The following is a 27,310-nucleotide window of genomic DNA, read 5'->3' on the forward strand; positions in this document are numbered from 1 at the left end:
TGCTGGCCCTAGCGCCAAGAAGATGAGGCTCCCGCCAGCGGTGACGCCGGTTGTAGATCCCGCACCCGGTAGCGCGGGGAGAAGCGGCGACCCCCCCCCCATCCGGATCTGAGGAACCGGTAGAATCTCTGGTGGACTGCATCAGCGATCTCCTGGATGTCATCCTTGAGGAGATCATCTTGCTTCTCCCCACCAAGGATTGCTGCCGCACACAAGTCCTCTCAACTCGGTGGCGCCCTCTATGGCGCACCGTGCCCCTCAATCTCGATTGTCGATAGATATGTGTCCTTCCTGAATTTGATCTCATCAGAGCCATCGTCTCTTCTCACCAGCAGGGCCCCGTTCAATGCCTCTGCATCCCAACAAGCTACCTGCTGTCCATACCCGGCAAGGTGGACGCTTGGCTGACATCCCCTGAATTCGGAAAACTCCAGCAGTTTGAGTTCTACCATTACCACGAAAGTTTCATACCACGAACATACCAAGAATTCGTGCCCACACCACCGTTGTCCATCTCGCGGTTTTCCTCCTCTCTCCACACCGCCACCTTCGCTCGGTGCCATCTACCAGACGATCTGGTACAAATGCTTCGACTCCCACTGCTAAAAAACCTTTCGCTTGTGGTGGTTTATCTGTCGGAGGCCTCACTGCACAGCATCATCCACTCTAGTTGCCCTGCCCTGGAGTGCTTGCTGATTGTTTTGGGAATAGAAATCGGTATCAGTTGTCTCCAAATAAAGTCGCCTCACCTCAAAAGCATTGGAATTTGTTTTGAAGGACAGCAGCTCATCAACGAAGATGCCCCTTCACTTGAAAGGTTGCTCCTTCATAATTGGTATACACCTTCAGAAATAACTGTCGTCTCTGCGCCCAAACTGGAGACCTTGGGTGTAATTCGTGACCCGTTTAATAATCACAAGGAGTTGGTGTTTGGCTCCTCACCGTTTCAGGTACCGTATATAATCATCTACACATTTGTAATCATATGCTGCATTTTTCATTTATGCGCATAAGTTTTATATCATCTTGGAGTACACTTTGGGTACTAATATTATGTTATATGCTCAATGAAGAGTTCATCCATTGATAGCCTATCAATGCTGCTGGATTCTGTCAAGATCATATATATCAGAATGTATAGTTTTGATCTGGACGTAATTATTGGCTTGCTGCGATGCTTTCGATCTCTGGAGAATTTATACATAGAGGTGATGATTTCATGCACATTGAAAGCCCGTATATATTGTACTAGAATTAATTGTTCAGCTGTCGTTCTTTCGACATACTCTTTTTTCAGACCTTAACTGTTTTCAATCTTCATGTCTACTTAGTTAGAACCACATGGACAAAAACATATAACCAATCATTGGCGTAATAAGCACAAGGATTTTCTCAGTTCTCATGACATTCGTTTGAGGACAATAACGATGGGAGGATATGCATCCAACCAGGAAAACAGAAGCTTTGTCACATTCTTCCTGTTGAATGCGAGGTTACTTTTGTCCACGAGGCTTAGTTTTTACAGCAAGAGATTTGTCACGGACGAACATGTTGAACAGCAAAAAAGAAGTTTCAGGTGGACAAATGGGCTTCTAAACGTGCTCGGCTTCTATTTACAACAAGTTGTAGACATCCTAAAATAATTTTTTTTGCATAGGATATTGATTTTATGGATCAGACCGATCCATTTGTTTGTGACTGCAAAAAAGAGTGGTTGGGTTAGATGTACTATCGTGTTCAATCTGGGTTTTGTCTAAAAATTTGATGAACAACTAATCTTTGGGCTTTTTGTACCATTTGTATGCTTGACTTGCATGTTGTTGCCCTCGTACTCCCCTCGACATGCCACTACACTACCGCATCTTTCATGGCTGCTGTTCATTCCCGTCCGAGGCCTTGCCGTCGTTCTCCGCCTTGGTTAGCTCCCTGTGCTCACCGCCATCTGGTGTTGTCAACATGGTCAACAACCAAGAGGAATCAGGAACTGTACGTGGAGAGGCTGACAGTAGGGACCCACCAAGGTCATTGCATTTCGCAAGCAGGTGCCTCGTTATTACAAGCCAAAACAATACTTCCTCCTAATTGTTTGACAACTAGGTTCCACGCCATTGTCAACGTAGTCAATAAACGAGAAAATTACACAACGAGCGGATAACACCAGGGACCCAGCAGCTCGCCCAATTGTTTTTCAGTTTCAGAGGCGGAGCTCAACTACGCGTTGTGCGGGGGCTGTGGCCCGTCTAGCCCACGCTTATGCTTTTATTAAGCACATGATGAGCCCAGTTGATATTTTTTCTGGAGAATACCAAAACCGAGGCCTACTTGCTTTTCTCAGCCCTGTTGGGCTGCAGATCTTTCAAGACGAGGAGGGATAAGAAATGGGCTTCCCCAGAAAATGGGCTATGAGTTGTAAGAAATGGGCTGTAAATTTTTAAACCAAAGCCAACTGGCAATTGCATTAAAATATTATTATTATTCCAGGATTTCTCTACTCTCTACTCTTACAAAAATCAAAGCCAACTGGCAATTACATTAAAATATCATCTTTTCACCCACAAGATAAACTACTCATACAAATGCATCTTCATGTTCCGTGCAACAAACAGGCATCTTGCTAGTTAAGATTCTAAATTTCATTCATTTTTTTGCGGATAATTGTTTTTTGAATTCTATTTTGATATAATTTTTTGAAAACTATTTTTAACGTGACTCAAAATTTTGTGATTAAAAGAGTTTGGACCCCACCAAAATATGCAAAATTTTGTTGAATTTATTAGCAGTGCCCAGAATATATGGTCTGTAATGCTAATAAAAAGAATATGAGCTTCAAATATCCTTAAGAATTAGCAAATGGGCTGTAAATTATTGAAAATAGTGGCTAATGGGTTGTATGTTGTTTTCCACAGATTTGGAGGTTGACTTCTGGGCCTACTAGGTTGACGATGACGCTGTCCAAAAAAAAATTTGACGCGTACGCAAGGCTTTGTCAGCTTAGTCAACACACAACAGTGAATGTTGGATGTACATCCAACGGCCGCCGTGCTTCTTCAATCTCTGATCTTCCTGCTCCAGCCGCCCAAACCAGCGCTAGCGGGACTGCCTGCTCCCTCCTCCCGTGGCTGGTTGTGCTCCCGCCAGGCCATCCCTCTAACCACCCACACATCCTGTTATTTTCCGGCGACATCAGCCTCACCCCGCAGCCGACCAATCAGCGCTCGTTCTCCCCTTAGCGTTGGCATCCGCTGCGGTGGCTTCGCCGGCTCTAGGTGGTTCTCTTCCTGTGCCCCGCCCTCGTCCACCGTGTTTGTACTCTCGGCGCGGCGAGGTCAACATGGTCAACAAACAACAACCATCGGAAGAGGCTAATAGTAGGGGCCCACACAGGAAAATGCCTCCTTATTACGCGCAAAATAATGATTCCTCCACCTGATAGCTGGGACCCACCTGAAGGGTCTCTGTATTTCGCGAAAAAAATGTTCCCCCCGCTGTCAGCTCGGACCCACCAGAAATGCCTCCTTATTATGCACAAAAAATATAAATACTCCCCCTGCTAGCTGGGACTCACCTTGGTGGGAGGCTAACTTGTTGGCCTACTAAGTTTACAGGGATGGAGGGCTTTGTCAACTTAGTCAATATGAACGACTCTAGCTCCAGTGACCGTACGATGTCCATCCAACGGTCGTAGTGCTTCTTGAACCTCTGGTCTTCGTGCTCCAGCCGCCCAAAGCAGCGACGGTCGTGCTGCGTGCTCCTGCCTCCCATGGCCGGCTATGATGCCGCGGAGGCCTCACCGCCCCCTACTACTGCCACCACTGGCCAGGCCATCCCTCTACTCACCCACACCCCCTGTTATTCTGCGGCGTCGGCAGCCGCACCCTCGTACTCCTCCTCGCGTGGGCATCCACTATTGCATCTTCCCCGGCTCCGCGTCGTCCCCTTCCTAGGCCTCATCGTCGTCCACCACCGTGGTGCTCTTGGCGCGGCATGGTCAATGTGGTCAATGACCGACTTCCATCGGAAGAGTACTGTGCATGGAGAGGCTGACAGTTGGGTCCACGGCAGCCGCAAGGAAGTGCCTCCTTATTACACGCAAAATAATTATTCCTCCACCTGACAGCGGGGACCCACCGGACGGGCCACCTTATTTCACGAAAAAAACGTTTCCCCCTGACTGCTGGGACCCACCAGCTACATCTTCGCACGTAAGGAAGTGCGTTCGGGCAAAAAAATTATTTGCCCCCCTGACTGCTAGGACCCACCAGCTACATCTTCGCACGCAAGGAAATGCGTCCAGGCAAAAAAAACAAAACGAAATGATTCGCCCCCCTGACTGCTGGGACCCACCAGCTACATATTAGCAGGCAAGGAAGTGCCTGACAGACGGGACCCACCTAGTCGAAGTGTACGTAGCATTGTCATTCTGGTCGCGAACTTGTACGTACATACTGGTCGTAGTAGAGGAGCGCATGTACACGTACGTACAGCGGTGAGGGTGCAAGAAAGAAAATACGGCCACATACGTACATACAGGCAGGGTCTCGAACGCCTCCTCGCGCATACGTACATGGCTGGGTCGGAACGGAGAAACAACGTCGTCGTCGTGTTCATGTGGGGGAAACGGAATGCGTCGTGTTCATCGGGAGGCAACAGAACGCGTGGGAGCCAACCGGCTGGGTCGGAACGGAATGCGTGGTCGTGTTCATCGGGAGGGCTTGGACGGAACAGGCGATGGAAACGAGGCCTGGCGTACCGCACAATAGAGGAAACGGCCTTGTGTTCGACCGGCCATGTTCGAAACGGGATCCTGTTGATCGGGAGGGGTCTGGCATACCGCAAAACGGAGGAAAGGAACCTCCTACGGTCGAAACGGGGTCCTGTTGATCGGGAGGGGCCTGGCGTACCGCAAAACGGAGGAAACGGACCTCCTACAGTCGAAACGGGGGTTCTGTTGATCGGGAGGGGTGTGGCGTACAGCAAAACGGACGAAACGGACTTGTGTTGGAGCACTACGGTCGGAACGGGGGGGAGGGGTGTGGCGTACTGCAAAATGGGACTCCACGGGATAATGTTCATCTCCACCGTCTACCTCGTCCAGCCTCCACGGGCTCTTGATCATCCAGCCTCCACCGCGCGCTACACCACCGGTTACTATTCAACCACCCCCTCTAAAGGCCCCCCTCCACAGTCTACTATTCATCCAGCCCTCCACACCATGGGGTCCTATTCAACCACCCCTCCACGGCCACCCCTCCACCGTCTACTGTTCATCCATCCCTCCATGCCACGGATTCCTGTTCATCCAGAGGCAACGCCACTGCTCACTGTTCATCCAACCCCCCCCCCCCCCCGCAACACTCACTTTTCATCCCAGAGGCAGCATCGATCGGCTTCAGTTAGCAGAAGTAGTGAAGGAATCGCTCCATCGGGTTCAGTTAACAGCCATCGATCGATCGCTCGGGTTCAGTAATGCGTAGCCTTCAGTGCAATCACTCGGGTTCAGTTAGAGCCCAACGCCTCGCTCGGCTTCAGTTAGAGCCAACGCCTCGCACACACGCGCGTACATATGAGAGAAACGCGCATCCCTCCGCCCCCGACTTCCCACCGTAACCGACAACTCCCCGTAATTTTCCTCGCCCTTGCTTCTACCACGGTTTTTTCCGTCATGGACATCCCAAAGAATGTCATGCAGCTGCGTCTCTGGCCCGCCCAGGACGAAAAGCCCATTTTTTGTCATGAATTTTTGTCATAGAAGTAGGATCCCATCACATCTATGATGATACCGGGTTTTGTCACAATTATCGTCATAGAAGTGTCATATGTATGACAAAAAAAAGTCGTTCGGCCCAAAATGTCACGGTTGTGTCTTTTTTTGTAGTGTCCGGACCACTCCGGAGTTCCTCGTCATGTCCGGTATCTCATCCGGAACTCTGAACAACCTTTGGTAACCACATACTATTTCCCATAACAACTCTAGCGTCACCGAACCTTAAGTGTGTAGACCCAATATCATCTTGCGCCTTTTGATCTCCATCTTCGAGGCGCGGCATGATCACCTTCGTCACCGGCATGACACCATGATCTCCGTCATCATGATCTCCATCATCGTGTCTTCATGAAGTTGTCTCGCCAACTATTACTTCTACTACTATGGCTAATGGTTAGCAATAAAGTAAAGTAATTACATGGCGTTTTTCATTGACACACAGGTCATACAATAAATTAAGACAACTCCTATGGCTCCTGTCAGTTGTCATACTCATCGACATGCAAGTCGTGATTCCTATTACAAGAACATGATCAATACCATACATCACATATATATAATTCATCGCATCCTTTTGGCCATATCACATCACATAGCATACCCTGCAAAAACAAGTTAGACGTCCTCTAATTGTTGTTGCATGTTTTACGTGGCTGCTATGGGTTTCTAGCAAGAACGTTTCTTACCTACGCAAAAGACACAACAATGATATGTCAATTGCTATTTACCCTTCATAAGGACCCTCTTCATCGAATCCGATCCGACTAAAGTGGGAGAGACAGACACCCGCTAGCCACCTTATGCATCAAGTGCATGTCAGTCGGTGGAACCTGTGTCACGTAAGTGTATGTGTAAGGTCGGTCCGGGCCGCTTCATCCCACAATGCCGCCTAATCAAGATAAGACTAGTAACGGCAAGCAAATTGAACAAATCATCGCCCACAACTACTTTGTGTTCTACTCGTGCATAGAATCTATGCATAGACCTAGCTCATGATGCCACTATTGGGGAACGTAGCAATAATTCAAAAAAATTCCTACGTGTCACCAAGATCAATCTAGGAGATGCTAGCAACGAGCGATAGGGAGTGCATCTTCATACCCTTGAAGATCGCTAAGCGGAAGCGTTATAGGAACGCGGTTGATGGAGTCGTACTCGCAATGATTCATATCTCGGAAGATCTGATCTAGCGCCGAACGGACGGCGCCTCCGCGTTCAACACACGTACAACCCGTGGACGTCTCCTCCTTCTTGATCCAGCAAGGGGAGAGGAGAAGTTGAGGGAGAACTCCAGTAGCACGACGGCGAGTGCTACCTCTTGAGCTTGCGTTGGATTTTCCCGAAGAGGAGAGGATGATGCAGCAAAGTAGCGTAAGTATTTCCCTCAGTTTTTGAGAACCAAGGTATCAATCTAGTAGGAGGCCACGCGCGAGTCCCTTGTGCATACACAAAACAAATAGCTCCACGCAACCAACGCGATTAGGGGTTGTCAATCCCTTCATGGTCACTTACGAGAGTGAGATCTGATAGAGATAATAGATAATATTTTTGGTATTTTTGGTATAAAGATGCAAAGTAAAATAAAAATCAAAGTAAAAAAAGCAAAGCAATAATAAAGTGATAGAATATTAATATGATAGAGCCCGGGAGCCATAGATTTCACTAGTGGCTTCTCTCAAGAGCATAAGTATTTTACGGTGGGTGAACGAATTACTGTTGAGCAATTGACAGAATTGAGCATAGTTATGAGAGTATCTAGGTATGATCATGTATATAGGCATCACGTCCGAGACAAGTAGACCGACTCCTGCCTGCATCTACTACTATTACTCCACTCATCGACCGCTATCCAGCATGCATCTAGAGTATTAAGTTCAAGAAAACAGAGTAACGCCTTAAGCAAGATGACATGATGTAGAGGGATAAATTCATGCAATATGATAAAAACCCCATCTTGTTATCCTAGATGGCAACAATACAATACGTGCCTTGCTGCCCCTACTGTCACTAGGAAAGGACACCGCAAGATTGAACCAACAGCTAAACACTTCTCCCATTGCAAGAAAACCCAATCTAGTAGGCCAAACCAAACTGATAATTCAAAGAGACTTGCAAAGATAACCAATCATACATAAAAGAATTCAGAGAAGATTCAAATATTGTTCATAGATAATCTTGATCATAAACACACAATTCATCGGTCTCAATAGACACACCACAAAAAGAATATTACATCGAATAGGTCTCCACGAGAGAGGGGGAGAACATTGTAATGTGATCCAAAAAGAGAGAAGAAGACATCTAGCTACTAACTATGGACCCGAAGGTCTGAGGTAAACTACTCACACTTCATCGGAGAGGCTATGATGATGTAGAAGCCCTCCATTGTGGATTCCCCTTCCGGCAGGGCTCCGGAACAGGCCCCAAGATGGATCTCGTGGATACAGAAAGTTGCGGTGGTGGAATTAGGTTTTTGGCTTCGTATCTGATCGTTCGGGGGTATGCAGGTATACATAGGAGGAAGGAGTACGTCGGTGGAGCAACGGGGGGCCCACGAGGCAGGGGGCGCGCCCTGGGTTATGGGCGCGCCCCCCACCCTCATGGCCACCTCCTGGCTTTCTTGACGGGGGTCCAATTCTCCTGGATCATATTCGGTGAGAAAATCACGTTCCCGAAGCTTTCATTCCGTTTGGACTCCGTTTGATATTCCGTTTCTTCAAAACTCTGAAATAGGCAAAATAACAGCAATTCTGGGCTGGGCCTCCGGTTAATACATTAGTCCCAAAAGTAATATAAAAGTGGAAAATAAAGCCCAATATGTTCCGAAACAGTAGATAATATAGCATGGAGCAATGAAAAATTATAGATACGTTGGAGACGTATCAGGCATCCCCAAGCTTAATTCCTGCTCGTCCTCGAGTAGGTAAATGATAAAAAGATAATTTTTGATGTGGAGTGCTACTTGGCATAATTTCAATGTCATTCTTCTTAATTGTGGTATGAATATTCTGATTCGAAAGATTCAAGACAAAAGTTCATATTGACATAAAAATAATAATACTTCAAGCATACTAACAAAGCAATTATGTCTTCTCAAAATAACATGGCCAAAGAAAGTTATCCCAACAAAATCATATAGTCTGGCTATGCTCTATCTTCATCACAAAAAATATTTAAATCATGCACAACCCCGGTTTCAGCCAAGCAATTGTTTCATACTATAGAATTTTCAAACTTTTCAACTTTCACGCAATACATGAGCGTGAGCCATGGATATAGCACTATAGGTGGAATAGAATGGTGGTTGTGGAGAAGACAAAAAGGGAGAAGATAGTCTCACATCAACTAGGCGTATCAACGGGCTATGGAGATGCCCATCAATAGATATCAATGTGAGTGAGTAGGGATTGCCATGCAACGGATGCACTAGAGCTATAGGTATATGAAAGCTCAACAAAAGAAACTAAGTGGGTGTGCATCCAACTTGCTTGCTCACTAAGACCTAGGGAAATTTGAGGAAGCCCATCATTGGAATATACAAGCCAAGTTCTATAATGAAAAATTCCCACTAGTATATGAAGGTGACAAAATGAGAGACTCTCTATCATGAAGATCATGGTGCTACTTTGAAGCACAAGTGTGGTAAAAGGATAGTCACATTGTCCCTTCTCTCTTTTTCTCTCTTTTTTTTATTTGGGCCTTTTTTTATGGCCTCTTTTCTTTCCTTTTTTTTATTTTATTTTTCGTCCGGAGTCTCATCCAAACTTATGGGGGAATCATAGTCTCCATCATCCTTTCCTCACTTGGGACAATGCTCTAAAAATGATGATCATCACACTTTTATTTACTTACAACTCAACAATTACAACTCAATACTTAGAACAAAATATGACTCTATGTATGATTCATGAGTGACATGTATGAAAGAATTATGAATGGTGGCTCTGCCACAAATTCGATGTAAACTACATGATCATGGTAAGCAATATGACAATTGTGGAGCGTGTCATAATAAACGGAACGGTGGAAGTTTCATGGCAATATATCTCGGAATGGCTATGGAAATGCCATAATAGGTAGGTATGGTGGCTGTTTTGAGGAAGGTATATGGTGGGTGTATGATACCGGCGAGAAGTGTGCGGTATTAGAAAGACTAGCGATGGTGGAAGGGTGAGAGTGCGTATAATCCATGGACTCAACATTAGTCATAAAGAACTCACATAATTATTTCAAAAATTTAGAAGTCATCAAAACAAAATATTATACGCATGCTCCTAGGGGAAGGGTTGGTAGGAGTTAACCATCGCGCGATCCCGACCTCCACACATAAGGAAGACAATCAATAAATATATCGTGCTCCAACTTCATCACATAACGGTTCACCATACGTGCATGCTACGGGAATCACAAACTTTAACACAAGTATTTCTCAAATTCACAACTACTCAACTAGCATGACTCTAATATTACTACCTCCATATCTCAAAACAATTATCAAGCATCAAACTTTTCTTTGTATTCAACGCACTCAAAAGAAAGTTTTACAAATGTTGAATACCAAGCATATTAGGATTGTTTAAGCGAATTACCATGCTATTTAAGACTCTGAAAATAATCTAAGTGAAGCATGAGAGATCAATGGTTTCTATAAAACAAATCCACCGCCGTGCTCTAAAAGATATAAGTGAAGCACTAAAGCAAAACTATATAGCTCAAAAGATATAAGTGAAGCACATATAGTATTCTAACAAATTCCAAATCATGTATGGATCTCTAAAAAGGTGTGTACAGCAAGGATGATTGTGGTAACTAAAAAGCAAAGACGCAAATAATACAAGACGCTCCAAGCAAAACACATATCATGTGGCGAATAAAAATATACTCCAAGTAAAGTTACCGATGGAAGTAGACGAAAGAGGGGATGCCTTCCGGGGCATCCCCAAGCTTTGCCTTTTTGGTGTCCTTATATTATCTAGGGGGTGACATGGGCATCCCCAAGCTTAATCTCTTGCCACTCCTTGTTCCATAATCCATCAAAAGATTTCACCCAAAACTTGAAAACTTCACAACACAAAACTCAACAAAAATCTCATGAGCTCCGTTAGCGAAAGAAAACAAAAGACCACTTCAAGGTACTATAATGAAATCATTCTTTATTTATATTGGTGTTAAACCTACTGTATTCCAACTTCTCTATGGATTATATAAACTATTTTACTACCCATAGATTCATCAAAATAAGCAAACAACACACGAAAAACAGAATCTATCAAAAACAGAACAGTCTGTAGTAATCTGTAACTAACGCAAACTTCTGGAACGTGAAAAATTCAGCCAAATTAGGAAGTTATAGATAAATTGTTTCTTGATCTACAGAAAAAAGAATCAACTAAAAAGCACGTTCCTGTGCTTTATGAAAACTAATCTCGTGCGCACAAAGTTTCTGTTTTCTGCAGCAGAATCAAATAACTACTACCGTAGGTTATCCTAACGGTTTTACTTGGCACAAACACTAATTAAAACACAAAAACACATCTAAACACAAGTTATAAGGATTATTTATTCCTAAACAGAAGCAAAAATAAAAAACTGAAATAAAATTGGGTTGCCTCCCAACAAGCGCTATCGTTTAACGCCCTTAGCTAGGCATAAAAGCAAGGATAGATCTAGGTATTGCCATCTTTGGTAGGCAAACCATAGGTAGCTCTCATGATAGAGTCATATGGTAATTTTATTTTATTTCTAGGGAAGTGTTCTATGACTTTCCTTAACGGAAATTGGAATCTAATATTCCCTTCCTTCATATCAATAATTACACCAATCGTTCTAAGGAAAGGGCTACCAAGAATAATAAGACATGAAGGATTGCAATCTACATCAAGAACGATAAAATCTATGGGCACATAATTCCTATTTGCAACAATAAGAACATCATTAATTATTCCCATAGGTTTCTTAATAGTGGAATCCGCAAGGTGCTAGTTTAGAGAGCAATCATCAAATCGCGGAAATCTAGCAAATCGCACAAAGTTTTGGGAATAGTGGAAACACTAGCACCCAAATCACATAAAGCATAAAATTCATGATCCTTAATCTTAATTTGAATAGTTGGTTCCCACTCATCATAGAGTTTTCTAGGGATCGAAACTTCCAACTCAAGTTTTTCCTCATAAGATTGCATCAAGGCATCAACGATATGTTTAGTAAACGCTTTATTTTGACTATATAAGCGTGAGGAGAATTTAGCACGGATTGCAACAAGGAAAAACAATCAATTAAAGAGCAACTTTCATAATTAAATTCCTTGAGATCCAAAATAGTGGGTTTAGCAACATCTAGGGTTTTGATTTCTTCAATCCCACTTTTATCAAATTCAGAGTCAAGATCTAAAAACTCCGAAATTTTGGAACGCCTTCTAGGTAAAGGTGGATCATATTCAGTCTCATCATTATCAAGATTCATATTGCAAAACAAAGGTAGATCTTCATCTTTATTTTCATGGAAATCCGGTTTAGCAGCCATCTTATTGACTAAGGTAGCCTGCTTATCCAAAATTTGAGCAGTCAACTTCTCAAGACGAGCAAATTGAGATCTTATACCATCAAATTCTTTAGACATATCATCGAGCTCTTTATTCATATAACTCATAAAACTTTTTTGTTCTTTAAGCCTGTTTCTAAAGAAATTATTATGCTCAAATTGCAAAACCATAAAACTCCTAACGTTGCTTTCTATCTCTTCTAACCTTTTAAGGTGAAGATCACCAAATCTAGGTAGAGCCATCGTGACAAGCAATCAATCCAACACACGAGCAAACAAAAAGCAAGCGAAAAAAGGCAAACGGAAAAGAGAGGGTGAATAAAATGGCAAGGGTGAAGTGGGGGAGAGGAAAACGAGAGGCAAATGGCAAATAATGTAATGCGAGAGATAAGGGATTGTGATGCGTACTCGGTATGTTGACTTTTGCGTAGACTCCCCGGCAACGGCGCCAGAAATTCTTCTTGCTACCTCTTGAGCTTGCTTGGGTTTTCCCTGAAGAGGAGAGGATGATGCAGCAAAGTAGCATAAGTATTTCCCTCAGTTTTTGAGAACCAAGGTATCAATCCAGTAGGAGGCCACGCGCGAGTCCCTCGTACCTACACAAAACAAATAGCTCCACGCAACCAACGTGATTAGGGGTTGTCAATCCCTTCACGGTCACTTACAAGAGTGAGATCTGATAGAGATGATAGATAATATTTTTGGTATTTTTGGTATAAAGATGCAAAGTAAAATAAAAAGCAAAGTAAAAAATCAAAGCAATAATAAAGTGATGGAAGATTAATATGATAGAGAATAGACCCGGGGGCCATAGATTTCACTAGTGGCTTCTCTCAAGAGCATAAGTATTTTACGGTGGGTGAATGAATTACTATTGAGCAATTGACAGAATTGAGCATAGTTATGAGAGTATCTAGGTATGATCATGTATATAGGCATCACGTCCGAGACAAGTAGACCGACTCCTGCCTGCATCTACTACTAGTACTCCACTCATCGACCGCTATCCAGCATGCATCTAGAGTATTAAGTTCAAGAAAACGGAGTAACGCCTTAAGCAAGATGACATGATGTAGAGGGATAAATTCATGCAATATGATTAAAAAACCCATCTTGTCATCCTCGATGGCAACAATACAATACGTGCCTTGTTGCCCCTACTGTCACTGGAAACGGCACCGCAAGATTGAACCCAAAGCTAAACACTTCTCCCATTGCAAGAAAAACCAATCTAGTAGGCCAAACCAAACTAATAATTTCGAAGAGACTTGCAAAGAAAACGAATCATACATAAAAGAATTCAGAGAAGATTCAAATATTGTTCACAGATAATCTTGATCATAAACCCACAATTCATCGGTCTCAACAAACACACCGCAAAAAGAAGATTACATCGAATAGATCTCCATGAGAGAGGGGGAGAACATTGTATTGAGATCCAAAAAGAGAGAAGAAGCCATCTAGCTACTAACTATGGACCCGAAGGTCTGAGGTAAACTACTCACACTTCATCGGAGAGGCTATGATGATGTAGAAGCCCTCCATGGTGGATTCCCCTTCCGGCGGAGCTTCGGAATAGGCCCCAAGATGGGATCTCGTGGATACAGAAAGTTGCGGCAGTCGAATTAGGTTTTTGCCTCTGTATCTGATTGTTCGGGGGTACGTATGTATATATAGGAGGAAGGAATATGTCGGTGGAGCAACGGGGGGCCCACGAGGCAGGGGCGCGCCCCCCACCCTCGTGGCCACCTCCTGGCTTTCTTGACGGGGGGTCCAAGTCTCCTGCATCATATTCGGTGAGAAAATCGCGTTCCCAAAGATTTCATTCCGTATGGAATCCATTTGATATTCCGTTTCTTCGAAACCTTGAAATAGGCAAAAAACAGCAATTCTGGGCTGGGCCTCCGGTTAATAGGTTTGTCCCAAAAGTAATATAAAAGTGGAAAATAAAGCCCAATATGGTTTAAAACTGTAGATAATATAGCATGGAGCAATAAAAAATTATAGATACGTTGGAGACGTATCAGCGTGGTCGCGATGGAGCTCGTGGTTCTCCGGCAGAGCTTCGCTAACCACATGTTCCACGATGATCTCATCGGATGAACCACAATGTCGCGGATTCAATCAATCCCGTATACAATTCCCTTTGTCTATCGGTATGCTACATGCCCGAGATTCGATCATCGGTATCCCTATACCTTGTTCAATCTCGTTACCGGCAAGTCTCTTTACTCGTTCCATAACGCATGATCCCGTGGCTAACTCATTAGTCACATTGAGCTCATTACAATGATGCATTACTGAGTGGGCCCAGAGATACCTCTCTGTCATACGGAGTGACAAATCCCTGTCTCGATTCATGCCAACCCAATAGACACTTTCGGAGATACCTGTAGTGCACCTTTATAGCCACCCAGTTACGTTGTGACGTTTGGTACACCCAAAGCATTCCTACGGTATCCGGGAGTTACACAATCTCATGGTCCAAGGAAATCGTACTTGACATTAGAAAAGCTCTTAGCAAACGAACTACACGATCTTGTGCTATGCTTAGGATTGGGTCTTGTCCATCACATCATTCTCCTAATAATGTGATCCCATTATCAATGACATCCAATGTCCATGGTCAGGAAACCATAACCATCTATTGATCAACGAGCTAGTCAACTAGAGGCTTACTAGGGACATGTTGTGGTCTATGTATTCACACATGTATTACAGTTTCCAGTTAATACAATTATAGCATGAACAATAGACAATTATCATGAACAAGGAAATACCATAATAACCATTTTATTATTGCCTCTAGGCCATATTTCCAACACTCCCGCCCCTCCGCTGCCATGGAGGCCATGGACCAGAGCGGGAACTCTCCTCCCATCTAGGGGGAGGCCAAGGAAGAAGAATAAGGAGGGGGTCTCTCTTCCCCTCTCTCCCGGTGGCGCCGGGGCTAGGATCGTGACGGCGATCTACATCAACAATCTTGCTACCGTCAACACCAACTTTCTCCCCCTCTATGCAGCGGCGTAACACCCCTTCTCCCCGCTGTAATCTCTACTTAAACATGGTGCTCAACTCCATATATTATTTCCCAATGATATTTGGCTATCCTATGATGTTTGAGTAGATCTGTTTTATTCTATGGGTTAATCATGATCTTGGTTGGTATGATTGTATATTTTATTTATGGTGCTGTCCTACGGTGCCCTCCGTCTCGCACAAACGTGAGGGGTCCCCACTGTAGGGTGTTGCAATATGTTCATGGTTTGCTTATTGTCAGTGTTGCGGGGGGTGACAGCAGCCCAAACACGGATAAGTGGGTTATGGCATATGGGAGTAAAGAGGACTTGATACTTAATGCTATGGTTGGGTTTCACAACCTTAATGAACTTTTGTAGTTGTGGATGCTTGCTAGGGGTCCAATCATAAGTGCATATGATGCAAGTAGAGAAAGTATGTTAGCTCATGCCTCTCCCTCATATAAAATTACAAGAATGATTACCGGTACTTGTTATCGATTACCTAGGGACAAATGACTTTCTTGTTGACAAAAGCTATCCACTTTTATTACCTAGCAATTTATTCGTAGTTTTTTCTCGCAAAGTACTCGTAATTTCATTCTTGCAAAATAGTTTCATACTTGTTCTAGGTAAAGCAAACGTCAAGTGTGCATAGAGTTGTATCGATGGTCGATAGAACTTGAGGTAATATTTGTTCTGCCTTTAGATCCTCGTTGGGTTCGACACTCTTATTTATGGAAGAAGGCTACAAACGATCTCCTATAATTGTGGGTTATCAAGAACTTTTTCTGGCGCCGTTGCCGGGGAGCAATAGAGTGGGATGAATATTCTCCTGTGTGCTTGTTTGCTTTATCACTAAGTAGTTTTTATTTTCTCCTCTAAGTTGTTCTCTATGTTTAGTTATGGATATGGAACACAAAACACCAAAAATATTAGTGCTACTTGCTACTCATGGAGATGGGGAACCTCATAAACCCTCGATGCTCATTATGTGAAATATATTATGCACTACTTTGATAATCCTAAGAAAACCCCATTCAACTATGTAATGGGAGTAACATTGGATCAACGTGAATACTTTAGGGATTATCGCTTGACTCATAAAGGGAAATTGTTATGGGATCAAATTCATATGTTGCATTGGTATGCTCGAGAGCTATGCTTGAAATATGATTATATACTTGTTGCTCTAGGATGAAGGTTTCACACCTTCCCTTTTCATGTGAATTTAATGATAATGGAACCTTGGCTTCTTATACTAAAGGTTTATATGATTACTATGATGTGGAACAAATATAAGAATTTGTTACTTTTAAGGGTGCTTATGAAATTGAATCTTTGTTTGATAAGTTTGAAGAGTTTGATGATTCAATTTATAGACCTGAATATTTTGCTATCCTTAAATATTGCGATGATAATTATAAATACAATTACGATATTGATATGTTTATTGAGAAAGTCTCAGCTGTCCAAGAAGAGACTAATATTTTGTAGGAGTCTATGGAAGAAGAAATTAATGAAATTGTGAGATCATTGGATGAAAAAGATGAGGAGGAGAGCGAAGAACAAATGGAGGAAGAGGATATTGATCACTCGTGCCCACCTTCTAATGAGAGTAACTCTTCAACCCATACATTATTTAATATCCATTCGTTCTTGCCGAAGGATGAATGCTATGATAATTGCTATGATCCAATTGATTCATTTGACATATCCCTTTTTGATGAAGTTGATGCTTGCTATGCTTGTGGCCAAGATGCCAATATGAATTATGCTTATGGAGATGAAATTGCTATAGTTCCTTATGTCAAGAATGAAATTATTGCTATTGCACCCACACATGATAGTCCTATTATCTTTTTGAATTCTCCAAACGACACTATATCAGAGAAGTGTACTCTTATTAAGGATTACATTGATGGGTTGCCTTTTACCGTTGCACATGATGATTTTAATTAATATAATATGCATGTGCTTGCTGCTCCTACTTGCAATTATTATGAGAGAGGAACTATATCTCCACCTATCTATGTTTCCAACACGATGGAATTGCAAGAAACTTCTTATGCTATGTATTGGCCCTTACTTGATGTGCATGAATTGTTCTTGTATGACATGCTGAAGCATAGAAAGAGAGTTAGACTTTGTCATTGCATCATATATGTTGGTTTTTGCTCATTACTAAATGCCAAATCATTGCTAATTAAAATTTGCTTTGATATACCTTGGGATCCGGGTGGATTCATTACTTGAGCACTATATGCCTAGCTTAATGGCTTTAAAGAAAGCGCCGCCAGGGAGATAGCCGGAAGTTTTAGAGAGTCATTTGTTTCTGTTAAGTGCTTTTACAAAGTTCTAAAACAAAAACTATATAGAGGGGAACCTTAAACTTCATAAAAAGAAAAGTGAAAGTGAAAGGGACAAGCATTGTGAAATTGGGAGCTAGCCTTGAACTTTGTTCATGCCCATGGAAACTTTTTGCATCTTAATTACAAAAAAAATTCACCAAAAATAATTATCCCGTTGTAAAAAGCCATTGTATTATATCATGTGCTAAGATTTGCCTTTAGGATGATTAGATTGCTTGTTTCTATGTGTGGTGCAGAAACAAAAACTTTGGCTGTAGCGCGGGAATTTTCATTTTTTTATTGGAATGTCAAAACCTTCTGAAACTTTTTGCACAGTCTTGCTATACAAATTTTCTATTTTGTCCTAATTTTCAGAATTTTTGGAGTACCATAAGTATGGTAGGAGTTCAGATTCCTACGGACTGTCTTGTTTAAGACGATTCTATTTTTGATGCATTGTTTTGCTTGTTTTGATGAAACTATCGATTCTATCAGTGGAATAAGCCATGAAAAAGTTATATTACAGTAGATACAATGCAAAAATTAAATATGAATTGGTTTGCGACAATAGTTAGAGTAGTGATTTGCTTTAGTATACTAACGGATCTTACCGAGCTTTCTGTTGAGTTTTGTGTGGATGAAGTGATCAAAGATCGAGGAGGTCTCGATATGAGGAGGAGAGGCAAGAGCTCAAGCTTGGGGATGCCCAAGTCACCCCAAGTAAATATTCAAGGAGACTAAAGCATCTAAGCTTGGGAATGCCCCAGAAGGCATCTCATCTTTCTTCAACAAGTATCAGTATGTTTTCGTCTTTGTTTCGTTCATGAGAGATGTGCAAATCTTGGAGCGTCTTTTGCATTTAGTTTTTATTTTTCTTTCATGCACCATGCTAGTATGAGATAGTCCATGGTTGATTTATAGAATGCTCATTGCACTTCACTTATATCTTTTGAGTATGGATTTATAGAATGCTTCATGTGCTTCACTTATATCATTTGAAGTTTGGATTGCCTGTTTCTCTTCACATAGAAAACCGTTATTTGAAGAATGCACTACAAAAAAAAAAGACACATCTGTGACATTTCGGGCCGAAGGAATTTTTTTCTGTCATGCTTATGACACTTCTATGATGATAATTGTGACAAGACCCGGTATCATCATAGATGTGGTGGGATCCTACTTCTATGACAAAAAAATCATGACAGAAAATGGGCTTTTCATCCTGGACGGGCCAGAGACGCAGCTGCCTAACATTCTTTGGGCCGTCCATGAAGGAGGAAACTGTGGTAGAAGCGAGGGCCAGGAAAATATCGGGGGAGTTCCTGGCTACGGTGGGTGGTCAGGGGCCGAGCGATGCCTGTTTCTCTCGTACGTACACGCGTGTGTGTGAGGCGTTGCGCTCTAACTGAACCCGAGCGAGGCGTTGCGCTCTAACTGAACCCGAGCGATTGCGCTAGCTATGTTATTGAACTCATATCGATCCCTTGCTGTTAACCAAACCCGAGTGATTCCTTCGCTACTGCTGCTAATTGAAGCCGATCGAACATTGCTACCTCCCTCCCTTGATGAACAGTGAGCATTGTTGGGGGGGTTTGGATGAACAGTTCCCGATGGGGGGTTGGATGAACAGGACCCCGTGGTAGTAGACGACATTGCCACTTGAAGAACAGGACCCTTATCGATCAAGCCGGTGGATGAACAGGAACCCGTGAAGGGCTGGATGAACAGGACCCCGTGGAGGGCTGGTTGAACAGTAGACGGTGGAGGGCTGGTTGAACAGTAGCCGGTGGAGGGTTGGATGAACAGTAGCAGGTGGAGGAGCGGTGGAGGCTGGATGAACAGGAGCCCGTGGATGAACAAGAGCAGGTGGAGGCTGGAGGAGGTCGACGGTGGATGAACAGGAGACCGTGGAGGCAGACGACGATGGATGAATAGTAGCCCGTGGAGACAGTCGACGGTGGAGATTAACAGTATCCCATGGAGTCCCATTTTGCGGTACACTACACCCCTCCCGATGAACAGGACCCCCGTTTCGACCGTAGTGCTCCAACACAAGTCCGTTTCCTCCGTTTTGCGGTACGCCACACCCCTCCCGATCAACAGGACCCCGTTTCGACCGTAGGAGGTCCGTTTCCTCCGTTTTGCGGTACGCCAGACCCCTCCTGATGAACAGGATCCCGTTTCGACCATGGCCAGTCGAACACAAGGCCATTTCCTCTGTTCTGCGGTATGCCAGGCCTCGTTTCCATCGGTTGTTCCGTCGAAGCCGGTTGGCTCCCGATGAATAGCACGCGTTGTGTTGCCTCCCGATGAACACGATGCATTCCGTTGCCTACCCATGAACACGACAACGACGCAGTTTCTCCATTCACACAGCCATGTACATGAGTCCTGACTGTAAGTATGCGCGAGTAGGCGTCGAGACCCGGACCATATGTACAAACGTGGCCATATTTACTTTCTTGCAACCTGGCCGTTGTACGTACGTGTACATGCTACGTGCGCGCCTCTACTATGACACGTGCCCTTCCTTACACAACCATGGTTCATTGCTGCAGCCTGTAGACAGACCGATCGTATGTACGTACACGTTTGCGACCAGAATGACAATGCTACGTACGCTTCGACCGGGTGGGTCCCGACTGTCAGGCACTTCCTTGCATGCGAAGATGTAGCTAGTGGGTCCCAATAGTCAGGGGTCGAATCATTTTTTTGTGAAATACAGTGGCCCGTCCGGTGGGTCCCTGCTGTCAGGTGGAGGAATCATTATTTTCCGCATAATAAGGAGGCGCTTCCTTGCTGCGGCCGTGGATCCAGCTGTCAGCCTCTCCACGTATAGTACTCTTCCAATGGACGTCGTTCCTTGACCACGTTGACCACGCTGTGCCGAGAGCACTAGGGCGGTGGACGACAGCGAGGCCTAGGAAGGGGACGACGCGGAGCCGGGGAAGACGCGACAGTGGATGCCCCCGTAGAGAGGAGTACGAAGGTTCACTGGTTCGGCTTCGGTGTGAGGCTGTCGTCGCAGCAGAATAACAGGGGGTGTGGTTGAGTAGAGGGATGGCCTGGCCAGCGGTGGGAGTAGTAGGGGCGGTGAGGCCTCCGCGGAAGCACAGCCGGCCACGGGAGGCAGGAGCAGGTGGCACGACCAGCGCTAGTTTGGGCGGCTAGAGCAAGAAGACCATAGGTTGAAGAAGCACTACGGCCGTTGGATGGACATCGTACGGTCACCTGAGCTAGAATCGTTCCTATTGACTAAGTTGACAAAGCCCTCCGTCCCCGTCAACTTAATAGGCCCAAGGTAGCCTCCCACTATGCTGGGTCCCAGCTAGCTGGGGGAGTATTCATTTTTTTTGTGCGTAATAAGGAGGCACTTCCTTGCGTGCAAAGATATAGCTGGTGGGTCCGACCTGTCAGCGGGTGAACGTTTTTTTCACGAAATACAGAGGCCCTTCCGGTGGGTCCCAGCTGTCAGGTGGAGGAATCATTATTTTGCACGTAATAAGGAGGCATTTCCTTGAGTGCGGCCATGGACCCAGCTGTCAACCTCTCCACGTACAGTCCACTTCTGATGCATGTCGTTCATTGACCATGCCACGCCGAGAGCACCAGGGCGGTGGACGACGGCGAGGCCTAGGAAGGGAACAACATGGAGCCAGGGAAGACTCGTCAGTTGTTTCCCACGTGGAGGGGAGTATGAGGGTTTACTAGTTCATCTGCCCTTGCCAGAGAATAAGAGCAGGTGTGTGTGAGTAGAGGGATGGCTAGACCATGATGGGAGTACGGTGGGGCGGTGAGGCATGCGCGGCAGCACAACCGGCCGCGGGAGGAGGGAGCAGGCAGTCCTGCCGGTGCTTGTGTGAGCGGCTGGAGCAGGAAGAGCACAGATTGAATAAGCACGACGGCCATTGGATGTACATCCAATAGTCATTGCTTGTGCGTCAACCGTTTTTAGGAAGCCTCAAATCTGTGGAAAACAGCATACATCCCATCTGCCATTATTTCTAATAATTTACAACCCATTTGCTAATTCTGAAGGTTTTTTTGGAGACCATATTCTTTGTGTTAGCATTACAGCACATATTGTGGCCACGGTTAAAAAATTATACGAAATTTTGCATATTTTGGTGCGGTCCGAACTGTTTTAATCCTGAAATTTCGAGTCACATTCAAACTGATTTTAAAAATAAATATATATCAATATAAAATCCAAAAAAATGTCCACGCATAAAAATTAATGCAATTTAGAATCTCTAAATGAAAAAAAGAAATTTGAAACTAATTGCCGGTTTGATGTGTTTTAAAAATGTAGAGCCCATTTCTCATTACTGATAGGCCATTTTCTCGGCCAACCGAATGAAGCTCTCCTCGTCTTGCAAGATTTGCAGCCCAACAGGCCTCACAAAGCAACTTACTTGACAAATCACAAAAAAACTGGGCTAGCCATTTTCAAAAAAAACTACTGGGCTGGTTTGTGGTAAACATAAAACAAAAGCATGTCTAGACAGACCAGAGTGCCCCGCACAGCCCAGTCAACACCCTGCTTCTGTCTCAAAAACAAATTAGATAAGTGCCACTCCAATTATTGCGATTCATAAAAATGCCACTGCAATTTCCAAACTTTGAAAAATGCCACTGTAATTTTTGCAAATTTTGAAAAATGCCACTGCAATTTTTGCAAACTTTAAAAAATGCCACTCCAGGCTTCAAAAAATGCCACTGGAAATAGCATGAAATGGCATTCTTCAAAGTTTGGAGATTGTAGTGGCATTTCTTGGAATCACTAGATTTGCAGTGGCATTTATCAAATTAACCCAAAACAAAAAATAACTGGGTGAGCTGCTGGGTCCCTAGTGTCAGCCGTTTGTTGTGCAATTCTCTCGTTTATTGACTATGTTGACAATGGCATGGGACCCAGATGTTAGAAGTCCATTAGGAGGAGCCCATTTTTTATTGGCTTGAAATAAGGAGGCAGTTGCTTGCGTACTGCCATGACTTTGGTGGGTCCCTGCTGTCATCCTCTCCATGTACAATCATGTCCTAATTGTGTACGCGTCAACTTGGTAGGCCCACAAGTCAGCCTCTAAACCCGTGGAAGACAAATACAACCTATTTAAAGAAATAACAGCCCATTCCATACGTTCAAACGGAAAGTTCAACATTCAGAGCAAAGTAACCGGTATGATCCAGATATAGAGTACTGAACTTCCATGTTGACAACCATCATAGCCAAGTTAACTATCCACTCCCACTAGCACTCTAGTAGTGTACAAGTACTAACTTACTCTTAGCTAACGAGACAATGCCAGCCGCCATCTGTGGTACATGCTAAACATCGGCACCGGCGTCCTCCGCGTCACCTCGGACTCGCCAGAGGTGCAATAGGGCGCATTTTTTGACCTTGAAGATTGCAGGGCTTACACCCCACAACATTTTATTAAAAAACAGAGCACAAATACAATTGTTCCTCAAGATGAGGAAAAGGGAAAACAGAAAGGAGAACGAGAGAAAGCTATACAAAGGGGTGAGACTATACCTAAGATATTACAAAAATAAATACAAAAGACCTCCTCAAGGAGGTAGGAAATCAATCCACTTAAGTAAGGCATCTCTATGCTTCTTTTTGATTATGTGGGAGAGGAGTGTTATATCATGAATGAAACCATTCCTCCATGCCCTTAAAGAAGGCTAAATATGCCTGAAAGCTCTATCATTCCTCACTTTCCGAATATTCCACCAAGCAAGGAAGAATACTTCCACAAAGAAAGTCTTGTTGAAATCCTTTCTGGCATGCAAACTCAATTCCACCATGTCATTGCAATCCTTCCAAATGATCTACAGATAATTCCACACACTGGCACTGAAATTGCACTAGAAAAAAGATGGTTTCTGTCCTCAAATGCCCCAGTCGGATGGAGTACGCATTGAGGACCATCGTTAATCCTCCAATGCCTGCGTTGAATCATGTTCTTGGTGTAACCCTGTCCATTATGACTAGCCAGGAAAACATTTTGATCGACATTGTGCAGAAGCTCTTCCAGACCCTGTAAGTGCATCTAGTGCCCCTTAGTGATTTTGGTGTATTGAAGACTTATAGGTTAAGGGACTAATGCATTTGTGAGTATACACAGGTCTATAAGTCTATGAGGAGTTTGATATTTACCGAGAAAGTCAACCCCTAAAAATGAAGTTCTTCGAATGAAGACTTTGGATTTCTGAAGACTTTCTGAAGACTTTGAAAGAGAAGAAATTGGTGTAACCTTGAAGACTTGGTATTCATGCGAGGAACATGAAGCATGAAGACTTTTGTTTTCGTAGTTTCATTTTCTCTTTCTTGACTCATAGGAAACACCGTACTGTTAAAGGGGGTCGAGGAAATACTAAGGAAAAATTTCCAAGTGATGCTCAACTCAAAATCCTACACCTATCAATCCCTTCGAGTGAAGCCATTGGAAATCTCATGCAGTTCAGTCATATTCTTAAGTGACAGAGACTAAGTTCTTCTGGTCTCTGAGGAATTTGTTCTGACTGAGGAGTTAGGAATTCGCCAGTGCGGATTGCCTACACAGTGAGGAACATGATAGCCCTGAGGAATTAGACACTCCAAATTCCGACCGTTGTTGTGCTATGCGCCAGCTGTCCAAAAATATTTTCCCACCTAACGGTCATATCATTGAAGGGCATTTATGTCTTATCATGTTGTGCTGCTCCCTAGGCTATAAATAGCTGCCCCCTACAACCACTAGCTGGTTGGCTGCTCCGAGAGAAACTGACACTTATCATTTGAGAGCATCCCATCCTCCGAGGACTTTGAGCAAAAATCATCAAGTGAGGAAAACCCAAACCCAAACACCTACAAACCCAAAGTGATTGAGCATCACTGAAGAGATTGATCCTGCATGGATCCGACGCTTGTTACCTTTGAAGATTGTGCTTCTTCCAGACAGTTAGGCGTCATGGTCTGAGCATCCAAGAGGAAATTGTGGATCGTGGAGTGACCGAGTTTGTGAAGGTTCAGAAGTCACCTGAAGACTTACCACGAGTGATTGGACGAGGTCTGTGTGAACTTAGTTCAAGGAGAATACGGTGAGGACTGTGTGTCCGGGACTGTGTGTCCTCAGGTTTAAATAGCTAGCTGCTCCAACCAGATGTAGAACTGAGACAGCAATTGGAACTAGTCTACCAAATCATTGTCTTCACCAAGCCAACTGGTTCTATTTCCTCAACTCTTTCATTTCCTCATAACTGTTTTGTGCACTTGTTCATATTTGTGTTTGAAGAATTTGACTGAAGACTTTCTCAATCTCCTCAGTTCAATTTCTTCAGTCTGTTTGTCTTCATCCTATGTTATCCTGTGTTTACACTTTCTGTACTCTGTGCTTGTTTTCATTTCATCATGATGACCATGCTTGTGTTATGTTATGTTTACTTCTGAGTACTTATTCCGCTGCAATTAGTTCTTTGCTAAGGAATTTCCTTGCCCGCAAATTCCTCGGTGAAGAACTCATAAAAATCGCCTATTCACCTCCCTCTAGTCGATATAACACACTTCAATTGGTATCAGAGCAAGGTACTCCCTTGTTCTGTGTGATTTTGGTTTAACCGCCTAGAGTTTTAGTTATGTCAACCGCAGGTATGATCAAGGTCTCTGCTGGCTGTCCTACCTTCGATGGGACAGACTACCCCTACCGGAAGAATAAGATGTGAATGCATCTTGAGGCAATTGATAATGATCTCTGGTATGTTGTAGAAAATGGTGTTCCCTTTGTCTCACCCTCACTGAACTCTACCGATGTGAAGAGATTCAAGCAACTCGACTCTCAAGCAAAGAACATCATATGTGGCCATCTGAGCAAAGGGCAGTACGGAAAAGTGAGCGCTTTGGAAACTGCTAAGCTTATCTGGGATAGGTTGTCCAAAGTAAATGAAGGAGTCTCAACTCAACGTGACTCTCGTGTTGACGTTATTCACAATCTCTTCAACTACTTCAAAAGACTCGACAATGAAAATGTTCAGCAAACGTTCGATTGCCTCACCGACATCTCAAATGAGCTTCAAGCACTTGGTGCCACTGACATCACCGACCACGAGGTGGTGAAGAAATTGTTGAGATCGCTTGATTCCTCATTTGATACACTAGCACTGATGATACAAGAACGTGCTGATTACAAGTCACTTGATCCCGCTGATATCCTCGAGAGGCTAAACACTCATGAGTTCCAGCTTGTTGAGAAGAGAGATTCTATGGTTCGAGCTATGGTAGATCACGTGCCCTGAATGCCAAGGCTGTCTTTGAGTCTGAAGGTGAAGATTCTGGTAGTAGCCTTGGTGATCCTGAAGAACTGAGCCAATAACTAGCACTGCTCGTGAGGAAATTCCAGAAGTTCTCAAGACGTGGTCGTTTTGGAAAATCCTCAAGGAGCAATGATTCCTCATCCAGTGACTACAAGAAGAGGCTTTGCCACAAGTGCAAGATACCTGGTCACTACATTCAAGACTGTCCTCAGTGGGAAAAGGAATCAAAGAAGAAGAAATACAAGGATTACAGTTCTGATGACTCAAAGAAGAAGAAGAAATCTTCAAAGTCTTCATCATCAAAATCCTCAAAATCTTCATCTCACAAGAAGAGCAGCTCCAAGAACGCTCGGGCATTCATTGTCAGGACCGGTTTTCCAATAAAACATTTATTGAGAAACCGACCCTTTTATCGGACCAGTATAGGAAAAACTTCCTTACTAGTAGACAAATCCTTGATACAGAAATCCAGAAGTACTAAATATTATACAAGGTTGAGCTGAGGCTGCTCAACAATTTATTACAAGCACGCTGATATTATACATAAAGGCGGATATGACACAAGGGTATGGTGGCATAACTACTGACTCGCAATAAAAGTGGTGGTGGATATGTCATAGTGAAGTGGGTGACATGGCTCCTAATCTTACAGCTCATCGAGCGTCGGAGTGAGGCTCGATGATTTTATTTGGGTAGCGGAAGTGTATATGATACAAGTGACCAATTCCAGGATCGCACGGGACTGACTGGGACTCCTCTAGGCGTCGGACTCGCTATCGTACTCTTCATCCATAAGATCGCCTTCGTCAACATCTGGCCAAATCAACAAGCCAGGTGAGTACTTTGAATGTACTCGCAAGACAGTTCGGACATAAGATATAACAAATGAAAACATGATGCACATGAGCAGTTTAGTGATGCACACTCAGATAACAAATTTGCACGACATGTTAAATAAAAAGGAAGTCAGGCGGTGGTCCTCCAAAAATCCTAATAAAATAACTGAAGACCGATCGGGTGTCTAAAGCGACGCCTCGAAAGGTAAAAATAAATTAACATGCCGCAGGCGGGCGTCGGGGCGACACCACATAAAGGGCTTATATTGAAAGTAAATAACAGAACGTGCCTCAGTCGGAGACGTCTAAGCGACATCTCGGAAAGGGCTTATAGTGAAAGTAAATAACAAGAATGCCACAGTCGGATGTCTGAGCGACATCACATAAAGGGCTTATATTGAAAATAAATAACAAGAATGCCACAGTCGGACGTCTGAGCGACATCACATAAAGGGCTTATATCGAAAGTAAATAACCAGAATGCCACAGTCGGACGTCTGAGCGACA

This window comes from Triticum aestivum, chromosome 2B, assembly GCF_018294505.1.
Source record: "Triticum aestivum cultivar Chinese Spring chromosome 2B, IWGSC CS RefSeq v2.1, whole genome shotgun sequence".
NCBI lineage: Eukaryota > Viridiplantae > Streptophyta > Magnoliopsida > Poales > Poaceae > Triticum > Triticum aestivum.